This window comes from Anastrepha obliqua, chromosome 2 (genome assembly GCF_027943255.1).
Source record: "Anastrepha obliqua isolate idAnaObli1 chromosome 2, idAnaObli1_1.0, whole genome shotgun sequence".
Taxonomy (NCBI): domain Eukaryota; kingdom Metazoa; phylum Arthropoda; class Insecta; order Diptera; family Tephritidae; genus Anastrepha; species Anastrepha obliqua.
Window position 1 is genome coordinate 22,780,854 of NC_072893.1, and position 13,682 is coordinate 22,794,535.

Here is a 13,682-nt window from a genome sequence, read left to right on the forward strand (position 1 = left end):
TGATGCTATTTATTGATTTTTTTTCTGTCGATATTCACGACACTTTTCTGCATTATTTTTCGGCATAATTGCGGTAAATATTTAAAAATGAAAATATTTACGAATATAAAAATACACACCCGGTTGCTATTATGAGCGTCCCCAGCAAAACCTGCGTGAACGAAACTCTAACACAATTACATTTTTTTGAATGTTACAAACACATATGCACGCAGGTTTTGCTGGGGCGTGACCGAAACTCGTAACACAATTACACATATGCACTCGTATTTGTTTGAAAATCGACGTTTTTTTTTGGTTCTCCGTCACCTTTGGAAAATGTGTAAACAGTAAGCAAACTTTATTCAAATATTTTCCCTCATTTTTGCATCAGTAAAATTAAACAAACGCCGTAGCCGAATGGGTTGGTGCGTGACTACTATTCAGAATTCACAGAGAGAACGTCAGTTCGAATCTCGGTGAAAACACCAAAATTAAGGAAAACTATTTTTCTAATAGCGCTCACCCCTCAGCAGGCAATGGCAAAACACCGAGTGTATTTCTGCCATGAAAAAAGCTCCTCATAAACATATCATAAACTAAAATAAAATAACTGTATAAAAAAAAATTTTTTCTTGTGATTCGAGCCAAGGATTTTGGATCGGAAGCTCACATTGCTAGTCGCTCGGCTGCCGCGCCATGCTGTCGGCGCTGGCCTAAAAGTTATTTAGTTCGTCGCTACGTTTATATCAACATATAATATAACGCTTCGTAGACAAGAGTGTCGCTTTTTTCGTTTCACTTTTTCTCAAATCACTCCCAACGATTCTAAAGAAGTTTTCACTTCAAAAAATATTTATATGTCCCAGAACGAAGCGTTCTAAGCCGATTGGTAGTTTTCCAAGCATCTTCTAAGAGGAGATGTATGCCATCTGTCTATTTGCAAATATAAACTTCGACAGAAATTTCCCGAATGAGCGAATTGCATTTCCGAGTGACAGCCAGGTTGAACTCAAGGCTCTATCATCCTGTGAGATTAAGTCCACACTGATCCTTGATTATATCGAAAAACTCAATCTACTGGGAACGCACAACCGCACCCGGCTAATTTGGGTTCCAGGACACAGGGGCATAACTGGGAACGAAGTAGCGGACGCATTGGCGAGAGAAGCTGCAGCCCCGCCATTAAAAGGACTCGAGCCCTTCCTTCCTATGGTGGGGCGACACACCGTCATGAAGAAGATTAGGAGTGAAGGGTGCAATCAAAAGAGGTTTAAAAAATGCATAACCCTCCCCAAGCATAAACTGAGAATGCTCACGGGCATTCTCATAGGCCACTGCAGACTGCGTAGTCATCTGCACATGATCGGAATTTGGTCTACGGCCTCTTGTCGTTTCTGCGACCAATCTTAAGATGCATTTTCTCCTGGAATGCAGCGCTATAGGTTGAGACATTTTGGCCAACTGCAGCCAGAAGAAAGGCGCTTACGCCCAATCTAACCGGGCTCTATCCTGCGCTTACAAAAGAAACTAAGCATGAATGTGGTACCGTGATGAGTAGAGGTCACAAAAGGCCATGAGGTCGAAGTGCAAACTTCATAAAGAATCTATCTATATGTAGATGGTTCAAAATTAGATAATTAAGTAGGTGGATGGTCTACTCCGAAAAACTGGAGATAAAGCAATGGTGTAATGATCATATTGAACACTCTCATACCCGATCACTATAGTGTATTTCAAGCTGAAGTCACTGTTATTAAGAAAGGACTTGCAGTACAGTACTTAAATACAAGAGTATTATCCACCAGGCGGTCGTAGGCGAAGGGTTTGGTACGTGACTACCATTCGGAATTCACAGAGAGATCGTAGGTTCAAATCTCAGTGAAACACCAAAATTAAGAAGAACATTTTTCTAACAGCGGTCGGCCCTCGGCCGCCCCCTCAGACAGCCAGACAGCAATAAAAGCCCTAGAGCCCAAAACGCACTCGTCGAAAACAGTCAAAGCATGTTATAAACTTCTAAACGACTTATTCCAGGAAACTGGGCAACACGAAACTGTATGGTAAAAGGTACAACCTTAACTATTCAATTGGATAAAGCGTTGATACCCATGCCACTTGTAAATTACTGATAGACACAGAAATTATTAAAATAGTAAATACCAATTTGAAAACCTAAAAACATGTGAATTAAGCAAATAGAAAGTCAACAATGGTTGTTCAAAGTGCCTGCTAAAACTGCACGGAGAGGTTACAAGAAGGCTGGGAGTTCGAGTTCTACGTAACCGGAGTGACCCGGATTTATATCCGGTCAAGGACTGTCACTTCAGCAGCATTCCCCGTACGTTCAACAACAACAACCTACCTAAGGAGTGTCACTTCAGCAGCATTATTCAATACTTTATTGGGACGTTTTTTTTATTTTTAATAGCAGTAACAATCACTAACTACAACAATAACCTGCAACAACCCCCTTCATTATCATGTGTCATATACATATATCCTATTTGATTAGAGTCAATCCTGGCATTCATATTGTCTACAATTTTGATGGGGGTAGGCTCCCGAGAGGCTCTCCTTCAAAATCAACTGATCACAATCGTGATGTGAACACTACCCGTCTTCTAGATCTCTTCCAAAGTTAAACAATCTACACTAAGAGCAAAGATGGTGCTAAATTTATTACGATACTAGCAAACCCGGCCCGCTTCGCTGGGCACACTAAAATAGAATAGATATGGTGTAGAACAGAAAAGATATGGTTTTCATATTATTTATTTCTTTATTCTCATATTATTTATTTCTTTATTCAATACCACGTTTTGGTCTCTATCTCGAGACCCTAGTCACGGAGCGGCATGAAAAATACTCTGAACTAAAGCATTCACCAACAGCTTCCACTTGATACCCATATTGTACATACACATCCGAAGGTTACCCGGGTCCACGTTTTGACCTATATCTCGAGACCCCAGTCACGGAGTGGCATGAAAAATACTCTGTACTAAAGCATTCACCAACAGCTTCCAATTGATATCCATATTGTACAAACACATTCTAGGGTCCACGTGTTGGTCTCTATCTCAAGGCCCTAGTCACGGAGCGGCATGAAAAATGCTCTGTACTAAAGCATTCACCAACAGCTTCCATTTGATACCCATATTGTACATATACATCCGAAGGTTACCCGGGTCCACGTTTTGACCTATATCTCGAGCCCTATCCACCAATACGCATCCAAACTATACGTAAACCATCTTCAATACCTACTTAACAATGTGTGTAAGTTTGGTTTAATTCGGTGCAAAGACATGGCCGGTTAGCGAACACACACAAAAAGTTGACTTTATTTTATATATAAGATACTGAATAAATAAAAAAAATTGAAAAATAAAAAAAAAAATTTATTAAATTTTTAATGTTTTAAATTTTTTATTTTATTTTAAAATTTTTTTATTTTTTTAAATTTTAAAATTTTTTTTTTATATTACATATATATATTTTTTTCTGTTTCTTTTGTTTTCTTCAAATAACTCAAAGCCAATTGCATATCTCCATAAATAATTTAATTGCTCTCAAATATAAGAAGAGTAATTTGAATAAATGTACATATGTATGTATGTGTGTTACTACCGATATGAACAACAAATTATTGATAACTGCTGTTGTATGTGAGAAAACCTGATTTTTCTCCGCAGTTTCACATACGAATATCATCTCTGCATATTTTAACGAATTGTTTTTTTTGTTTGTTTTGCATATATGTATGTACATGCATATCAACCAAAAGCTTTTATAGCAAAGTTATTATCATGAAAAGCGACGGTGCATTACAATCTTGAAGAACATAAATATTTTCGTATTTTTAAAAAGCGATTTCACATGTTGTGCATCCATAGTGCCCAAACATAACTACACGCTTGTCTACAGACAAGCCATTGCCAAGACAAAGTCGGCTGTGCATACATACATACATGCATACATAAAGCATGCGCGCGTGAGCATTGTGGCGAATGCAAAATACCATGAAATTGCATGATGAGTAATGTTGGCTAAATAATGAAAAAAAAGAAAGAGAATTTCAAAAGTAATCGTAAAAAATTGAAAATAAAATGTCTTGGCCTAAACTAGGGCGATCAAGCTGCGTCTCGCGAGCCCCATACGGCTCTTAGAAGGATTATTGGTGGCTCTCAGTAAGTGTTATTGTTGTAGAAGTAATACAACACCCGAGCGTACCCGAACTCGCTTTTCATTTTTGTGCTATTATTTAACGAATTTGTGAGTTTTTTATCTAAATAATATCGCTGTTGATATAAAAAATGTATCGATTCCATAATGAAAACTTTCTATGTGCCTCTTAATAAACTTGCAACCATTGCAATTGATGGAGTGAGCTCCGGCATTGTTGGCTAAAAAAAAATCGGTCTTATTAGGCTTTGAAGAGATGATTCGCAAATTCTACTACTCATACCGACTCACTGCATAATTCACCACGATGTTCTCACTTAATGAAATATTTAGAATATCATCAATAAATTACATTCGCACTAATGCAAAAAATCATCGACAGTTGAAAAATTTTCTTCAAAAATTAAATTACGAAGAACTTCCAAATAACATTAATTTCTTTTGCATTGTCAGTTGGTTATACATTTGTTGTTGTAGATTTTGTTTGCTCCGATAACTGAATTTCTGAGATGAAAGTAAATAGCCTATTCAGAATTAGACGATGACGAGGGGTGGGCAGCATTCCCCATATACATATGTATGGGGAATGTTTATGCGGCGACAACAACAACAAGGGTGGATTAATAGACTTAATGTTTTTGACTGATGTCATGGAACATTTGCAAACACTGAATTTACAATTACAGGGGAAATATAAAATAAAATCTGACCTCTTACTATGTATGTATATTTAGTTTTCAAACTAAATTACTACTTTTTCAAAAGGATATTACAAAAAAAAAAATTTTGTCATTTTCCACGAATGAAAAAAAAATATGTTCCAATATTAAACAAGAATAACTCAACGAGTATTTGAAAAAATCTAGAAGAAATATTGACAGTATTCCAAAAAATTGTATTTCAATCACAGGATTTAATTTTGTCCTCAATAATTGGTTGCATTTGATCATCACTAACAGATGCAGAACATTCCATTAGCAAATTTATAAGTATTGTTGTGGCAATTCAGCCTTCTTCATATTTTCCTTGCATCCTACTAATCATTTTCATACATATGCATATACATTCCTATATTGCCAAATTAGTTAATAACCAAGAAATACAAGCATAAAACCCAAAAGATACCTTCAATGCTTTGCCGATTTGTATTTCGGCAACTGCAGCAACGGTGACTGGAGGCTGTGGTTAAGAAGTACACAACTCTACATCATTGGCCGATTCCTGTTTAATATATGACTTCAAATAAACTTTAAACATTTTATAGGAAATATATTTGCTTACGTTCTCCCTTTTAATAACAATTTCCATTTTAATTTAGAACTTTGACTCCATTCGCGTTTATTTTTACTTTGCGATCAACTGTTTTTCTCACTTGCAAATTTCCACAAGTACAAATGTATACAGTAACAACTTCCCCTCAAAATGAAATGCCATTTTGCTCTCTCATTTTTCCCTACTTTGCAAGCTTTTTGGGTACGTGAACACCAAAACTTGATAATTCGTTACAAATCATTTTGCTTCATGAACAGACCTAAATATTCATCAAATTTTAAAATAAATGTGTTTAATTTTTTATATTCAAATTCATATAATATGTGCACGTTTTTTTATATATTTTCAAAAAATATTATATAATTTCTGTAAACAACGTTTTTAATACCTGTTTGCATATCTTTGGCATTGCGGCTCGCAAAAAATTTAAAATTTTGAAAAATGGCTCGGACTATCAAGCGGCTTGCTTGCCCAACCCTGGTCTATACAAAAGTTAAGAGAAAACCAAAGTGCGTACATATTTATTCTGTAGAATAATTTAAAAAAAGTTTGTAGTTTCTAAAAGCGCCAGTGCCAGTGAACATGTGATATGCATGCACATATGTAGATATGTATGTCTGTTTATAGGTAGATATGTATGCACACATGTATGCATGTAAAAGGTTCGCTTTATTGTGACTACTCATTTGAGAGTTTTGTTACCATAGCGATAATTCAGTTTGTTAGTGTGGCGTCAACCGATAAGTATTTAACCTTAGACACTCTTTTTTTTTTTACTCTCCCATGTAGTTTCACCCTAATTGATAGCTGTGAATTAACGGTTAAAGTTTCAAAGTCAGTATGCATAAATGTGTGTGCATGTGCATGTGTATGGATGTGAGTATGAGCACTTGCGAAAGCCAGTCTGCTAACGTCAAGGTCGCTGAAATTGCGTGTATTTTTGTGCAAGTGCTTTAAACTCCACAGGGGGTTTTTTTAATCAAATTTGATTTAACACTTTTGCCGAATTGTACTACTGCTGTATACCAGGTGTATTTATACCTATGAAATCGAAATTCTCTTTTAGTTCCAGTACTTTTTTTTTTGAAATGTACGAGTTTTCTCATTCTGCCAACAACATTCACTTCATAATATTACAAGTTCCCAACAACAATACAATTTCTCAAACTTAATTATTGCACGCAGCTTTGGAACTCTTTTGCCGAATTGCACTGCTTCTGTCTACCAATCAGGTGGATGTATACCTATGAAACTGGAATTCTCTCATAGTTGTTAGTTTTTTTGAAATGTGTGAGTTTTCCAACTGCTCTAATCTGCAACAACATCCACTTCTTATTATTACAGCTCCCAACAACAATACAGTTTCTCAAATTGAGTAGCTGCAGGCAGCTTTGAAACTGTTTTACTCTCATAAAAGTCATCAGAAATAGCAAAGAACTTTTAAGTACAGAATCATAATTAATGGTTTAAAATACAAGGTTTTCAGCAAAAAACAAAAAAATAAATAAAATAAAAAAATTAAAAATAAATACTTAGTGCCGCTTCACCGGAAACAGCCTCGCCGCTCATTAGTTGTCACGCTGCTGGATGTCTCGCTTGCAGAGGTGCTTACTTTATTTATAGCCAACCAAACAAACTAATGTTATTTATATTTTAATTAAATGTTATTTTATTTAAAGAGAGTTTGAATGAGATGCGCACAATATAAAAAAAAAACTAAAACTTAACATCAAAAGAGCTCAACTATGACTCGAAGCGCATGAATTTTAGAGCTCCGCTTTGGCACTCAAAAATGCTTTTGGAATCATGAGTTTACTTGGACATATTTGCTTACAAAGCTAGATAAATGTGTGTATGCATGTATGTATAGATGTATGTGTGTACGTAGATATGTATAATAAGTTCATAGATAAAATATTTCGATTCATATTTCACGCCTCACACCACCCACCCACCCCCACATGATTCAAATGCTATCAATGCAAATAAATACACGCAACACTTCACGTCTGCTCGCTGCCCCTCTGCCATTTTGCTGCTGAAAAAGTCAACTTCCGCAAAGATTAAGTTCAGTAAACCACACACCCAATGCGCAGTGGCGCTCCAAGCGACTCACTGCAGTTGAGTTTCGACGTAATTGAGCTTACTACATTCATGTGTGCAAGTGTGTGTGTGTATACATATGCATGCATGCATGTCTGTCCGCATGCACTTATATATTTGTGCACTTTACTTCGTACCACTTCATAGTAGCCGTTCTGACTGTCTGCCGTCGTTGGCTGTGCCGCCGCCATTCACAGCTCCCATTTGTGACTGAGTGCCGCCATAGAGGATTTCTGCGGCATCCCATATGGCCTGCGTAGACGGCGAATATGTGTGTACATTTGTATTTATATTCAGAGATTTGTGTGCGTAGTTTCATTCATTGTAATCGCAGTAATGATGTATTGTTTTTTTCCGTTCTTTTTCAAGTTGCCTATTGCGACTTTGCTATTTCTTTGACTTGAGTGTCTTTTCTGAAGTTTCTTCTACTTTCAGCTCTCTACCTGTTTTGAAATTCTAAGAAGTTTGTCTTCATAAGCGATTCTTTTCTTAAAATGTTTTTTAGCATTTTCCGTGAATATATTTGATTCAGCAGTGCATTCAGTCAGTCAAATTTGGTTGCCAAACTGGTTAAACTTACACTAAATTATATGTTAATTTTTTAGCACAAGCCTTATTTTTTTAATAGGGTAAGACTCCGTCAGAAAATATGAGATTTGCAAGTGGTCTTTCGATTTCTTTGAAACTTTGGGAAATATTAGTTCTAGGTAAGATACATTCGAGCCTAAAAGGATTTTGAAAAATTTTCAAAATTGAGTCATCTACGCCATGTTGAAAATCGGGACCGTGTTTTTTTCAAAAATCAATATTTCTTCAACCGTTGGATGGATTTCAATGCAATTTACAGACAATATAGAAACAAATAAGTAGTTTAAATTAGTATTATGTTAAAAAAAAAATTTCGAAATTTTGACCAAAAAAAAGTCAAAAAAATTTTTTGAATCAATTTTTGGTTGATTTGGCCACTTTTTTAGATTTTCTGTTATACACGTAACGATTCCTTATGATTTAACCTTTATTTTGAAAAAAAAAATTTTATGGTGTCTATAATAGTTCTCGAGATATTGCGATTTTAGTGGAAGCGCGCACGCACGGTTCGCGTACGCACGCACGGTTCGCGCTGCGTTATGTGTTCCTGTATGAAGTGACTGGAGCATACTGTTGCAGGTCTGTGCGCGTTTTTCTACTCCCGCGCTGCGTAACCGCGAACTTCACGGTGCGCGCTTCCACTAAAATTGCAATATCTCGAGAACTATTATAGACACCATAAAATTTTTGTTTTCAAAATAAAGGTTAAATCATAAGGAATCGTTACGTGTACAACAGAAAATCTAAAAAACTGGCCAAATCAACTAAAAATTGATTACAAATTTTTTTTTTACTTTTTTTTGGTCAAAATTTCGAAATTTTTTTTTTAACATAATACTATATTAATTTAAACTACTTATTTGTTTCTATATTGTCTGTAAATTGCATTGAAATCCATCCAACGGTTCAAGAAATATTGATTTTTGAAAAAAACACGGTCCCGATTTTCAACATGGCGTAGATGACTCAATTTTGAAAATTTTTCAAAATCCTTTTAGGCTCGAATGTATCTTACCTGGAACTAATATTTCCCAAAGTTTCAAAGAAATCGAAAGACCACTTGCAAATCTCATATTTTCTGACGGAGTCTTACCCAATAGAAAATTTTTTTATTATTATTTTGTATCACTACTTCACACCTGCGTTGCATGAACTCAATGAATTTTTCACAGACGTCCTTTGAATAGCTTCCGACTCCACCTGCACCTTTCACAACCGAATCTGAAATTTTTTTGTTCTTGCGGATTTTAAACTTTTCTCTTTAAATGCTGTTTAGAGATTCAATTTTTCTAGCGACCTTGAATTCGCCCAAAATGAAATTTTTCCACATTTTAACCGCAGTTTCCCAAAACTGAAATTTTATGGAGAAGTTTAATTTAAGAATTTGTAATATACGCGAAAAATCCTATCAGAAATATCAACATTTATGGTACTCTTGTGGCATAAATGCTAAATTCGGCCGACCAATGTTATTATTGTTCTTTTGCTTTCATGAAGTGAAATTATTGCTTACGATGACGTGTGAAATTTGCAAGCTGTTTCTTTAAGATTTTCTCAATTTTCGTAGTGGGTTTTCATCTTTTTTTTTGCATTGCTGCTCGATCTAGTAATTTTCCAATTATAATAATAGCGCGACGAATTGCCAAGTTGTAACTATTTTTTGTATTTATTTATTTTTTTCTTGTGTTTTTATAAAAGTATAGTGGATTCTATAACAAAAACTATAAACTCAAAGTTTCAAACTCACAAAAATTTAACAAGTAAAAAATAATAATATAAAATAAATATAATAAAAAAATAAATAAATAAAATAAAAAATGAAAGACAACAAAATAAATACAAGAAAAATCTTGAACTTTTTTTTCAGAATTTTTTGAAAAAAATAAAATAAAATAAAATAAAACTTGCATTCTATAATAAAATCCATAAACTCAAATCTTCAAACTCTAAAAAATTTAAAAAGTTAAAAAAATAAATAAATAATAATAATAATAAATAAATACAATAAAAAAAAGAAATATAATCATTAAAAAGTTAAGAGAATAAAGGAGATTTTTTCTTCTTTTTATTAAAATTTTTTAGAAAAACAAAAAAACTTGCAAATCCACAAACTCAAATTTTTAAACTCTAAAAAAATTAAAAAGTAAAAAAAAAACAGTAAAATAAAATAAATAAAAGAAAACTTTTCAACGTTTTTTACAATTTTTAGAAAAAAATAAAGTAAATATAAAAAAATAAAATAAAACTTGCATTCTATAAGAAAAACAACAAACTCAAATCTCCAAACTCACAAAATTTAAAAAGTAAAAAAAAAAAATTAATAAAATAAAAAAATAAAATAGATAAAAAAGTAAAATAAAAGAAAACTTTTCAACTTTTTATTTAGAATTGTTAGAAAAAATAGATGAAAATGTAAAATAAATAAAACATAAAGTAAATAAAAAATGAAATAAAGAAGAAAAAAAAATAAAATAAATTTTTTCAACTTTTTATTCAGAATTTTTAGAAAAAAATAAAGTAAATAATAAAAAAAATAAAACTTGCATTCTATAAGAAAAACAATAAACTCAAATCTCCAAACTCACAAAAATTTACAAAGTAAACAAAAAATCAATAAAATTAGAAATAAAATAGAAAAAAATAAAATAGATAAAAAAGTAAAATAAAAGAAAACTTTTCAACTTTTTATTTAGAATTTTTAGAAAAAAAAAATAGACGAAAATGTAAAATAAATAAAACATAAAGTAAATAAAAAATTAAATACACAATAGATATAAAAAATAAAATAAATTTTTTCAACTTTTTATTCAGAATTTTTAGAAAAAAATAGATGAAAAAATAAATAAATAAAAATAAAGTAAATATAAAAAGTAAAATAAAATGTTTCAACTTTTGTTCAGAATTAAAAAAAAAAAAATGAAAATAAAAAAAAAATTTTAAATAAAACCAATAAACACAATTAAATGACTAAAAACTTAAATTAAAAAAATAAAAGAAAAGTTTTAGACATTTTATTCAGATTGTGTAGAAAAAATTTAATATATAAAAAAAAGCAAATGAAACAAATAAAATACACTAAAATAGTAAAATAAATAAAAATAAATGAAACAAATAAAATAAACAACAATAAAATAAAAGTTTTCAACTTTTTTTCAGAATTTTTAGAAAAAAAAAATAAAATGAATAAATAAAAAAATTTTAAAAAATAAAATACAACACAAATAAAAGCAAAAATAAAACTAGTAAAAAATAAATGACAATACAAATTTTTTAAAAATTAAACGAATAAAAGAATGAATATAACAATAAAATAAATAAAAAAATTAATAAAAACAAAAATAAAAAAATTAATAAAAAAAAAAAAATAAAAAAATTAATAAAAAAAAAAATAAAAAAATTAATAAAAAAATTAAAAAATGGAACTAATAAAATTTTTATTTTTAATAAAAGATAAAATAAATATGAAAAATAAAATTTATCAACTTTTTTTCCCCAAAATTTTTAGAAATAAAAAAAATAAAATGAATAAAAAAATTAAAAAATAAAATAAATAAAATTAAAATTAATAAAAAATATATGAGAACAAATAAATATGCAAAATTAAAATAAATTAGAAATACAATAAATGAAAATATTGTTTTTTTTTTAATAAAATGAAGAAAAAAATGAAATGAATAAATTTTTTTTTTTTTTACTTTTTCAACTTTTTATTTGGAATTGGGTTTGCATTTTAGTAGCTCAACAACATTAGTACAACGGAGTGCATATTTAAACTGGCTCAAAATACTCGTTACTTTCTAAAAATTTGTTTTCGCTGAGCAGTTGCTTCCTTGTGCTTTGTGGTTTTTGGTTTGTTTGTGGAATGCACTACACTTTTATAAAAAATGAAATACAAAAAAAAAATACATTTGAAACTCGCTACAATTATTTTGAACACATGTGTACATGAACTTCAGCACTCTCTAGTACTTTTTGTTAAAGATTTGTTTCAAGTAACTTATAAAGTCAAAAATTGTAAAATAAAAAATTAAGAATACATAAATAAACGATTTAAAAATTATAAAATAAAAATAAAAAAATTAGAATACATAAATAAACGATTTATAAAAAATTATAAAATAAAAATAAAAAAATTAGAATACATAAATAAACGATTTATAAAAAAACTATAAAATAAAAATTAAAAAAAAATATATATATACAGTGCACTCGCGATAACTCGAACTAATTAAAACAGGCGCTGTTCGATTTATCGAATTTGTTCGACTTATCAATTGAGTGTGCTATGTTAAAAAAACAGTCATCGATATCGATTTTTCGATCGATTGTTGAAAATGGAAGCCAGTAGAAAATTTCTGTAGTATAGTTTCGTTATACGAATTACATTTTGGTCCATTGGCTGGATCAATGGTGTCGCATTCGGCGGCATAAACATAGTTAAAATTAAACCATCCTCGGACTTTAATTCGATTTCGTTGGGATGTGATTGGGCATTATCAATTAGAAGAAGAGCCTTCTCCGGTGGTCCCCCATCTTTCAAATATTTTCTTACCTAAATATTAAAGTCATTTAACTTGGTTAAAAAAATTGTTTTAATGAATCTGGATTTTACCTGCGGCACGAACGAATTATGAAACCAGTCTTTGAAAATCGACGAAGTCATCCAGGCAGATTTGTAATTTTTGTACTCCACCGGACAGTTAAAATTTTTGAAAACACGAGGATTTCTTGCTTTGTCAATAACGAGAAGTTTAAGCTTATGGTTGCCGGTAGCGTTAGTGCAAGCCATAAATTGCCTTATCTTTCTTTTTTATAAGACTTATGGTGGACTTGGCTACCCCATATTCCTTCGCTAGAGAAGTAACACTACGTCCACGTTTAATTTTGTTAAGGACTTCAGCCCTCTCTTTTAATGTTAAACACTTCAACCTTTTACGATCCATTACTCACGTGCACTGATACACCACAAATGACAAATTTAAAGCAATTTGGTCAATGCAAGATGTTGTTCCCAGAAAACTAACGGGATATTAACGTCGAAATATTCATATGGACAATACACTAGTATACATATAATTTATATACATATACTATTACATATGTATGTATGTACAAAATGTACATGTTTGAAAAGAATGTGTGTACAAATAAATTTGTTTTTTTGTTCGAGTTATAGCGCTTTTTTATTGTTCGAGTTACAAAGAAGTCAATAGGGGAAAAAATGTGTTCGAGTTAGCACGTCGTTCGACTTAGCGGCTATTCGAGTTACCGCGAGTGCACTGTATATATAAAATTTATAAAAAAAAAAATTTGATTAGACTGTGAAGTAAATTTCATATACGATGGGCCCCATTAGGCTTTGAAACGTTTCTGATTTTAACCTTCTAGCTTAAAAAGAAAAGTACCTTTTGTTAAAGATTTTTTCAAGATTGCTCAATTTATAAAATAAAAAATTTAGAATGCATTAATAAACAATTAGAGTGTGAAATAATTTTAATAAAATTTAATATGCGATGGGCCTCACTAGGCTTTGAACCGTTTCTCTTCTCCCT

General features: G+C 31.4%; 1 protein-coding gene across 5 annotated transcripts in view; it reads left to right on the forward strand.

The window, feature by feature from the left end:
- LOC129237086 (ras-related protein Ral-a) overlaps positions 1–13,682 on the forward strand; it is a 92,448-nt gene that overhangs the window by 4,478 nt on the left and 74,288 nt on the right. The gene's annotated exons all lie outside the window — the stretch shown is intronic.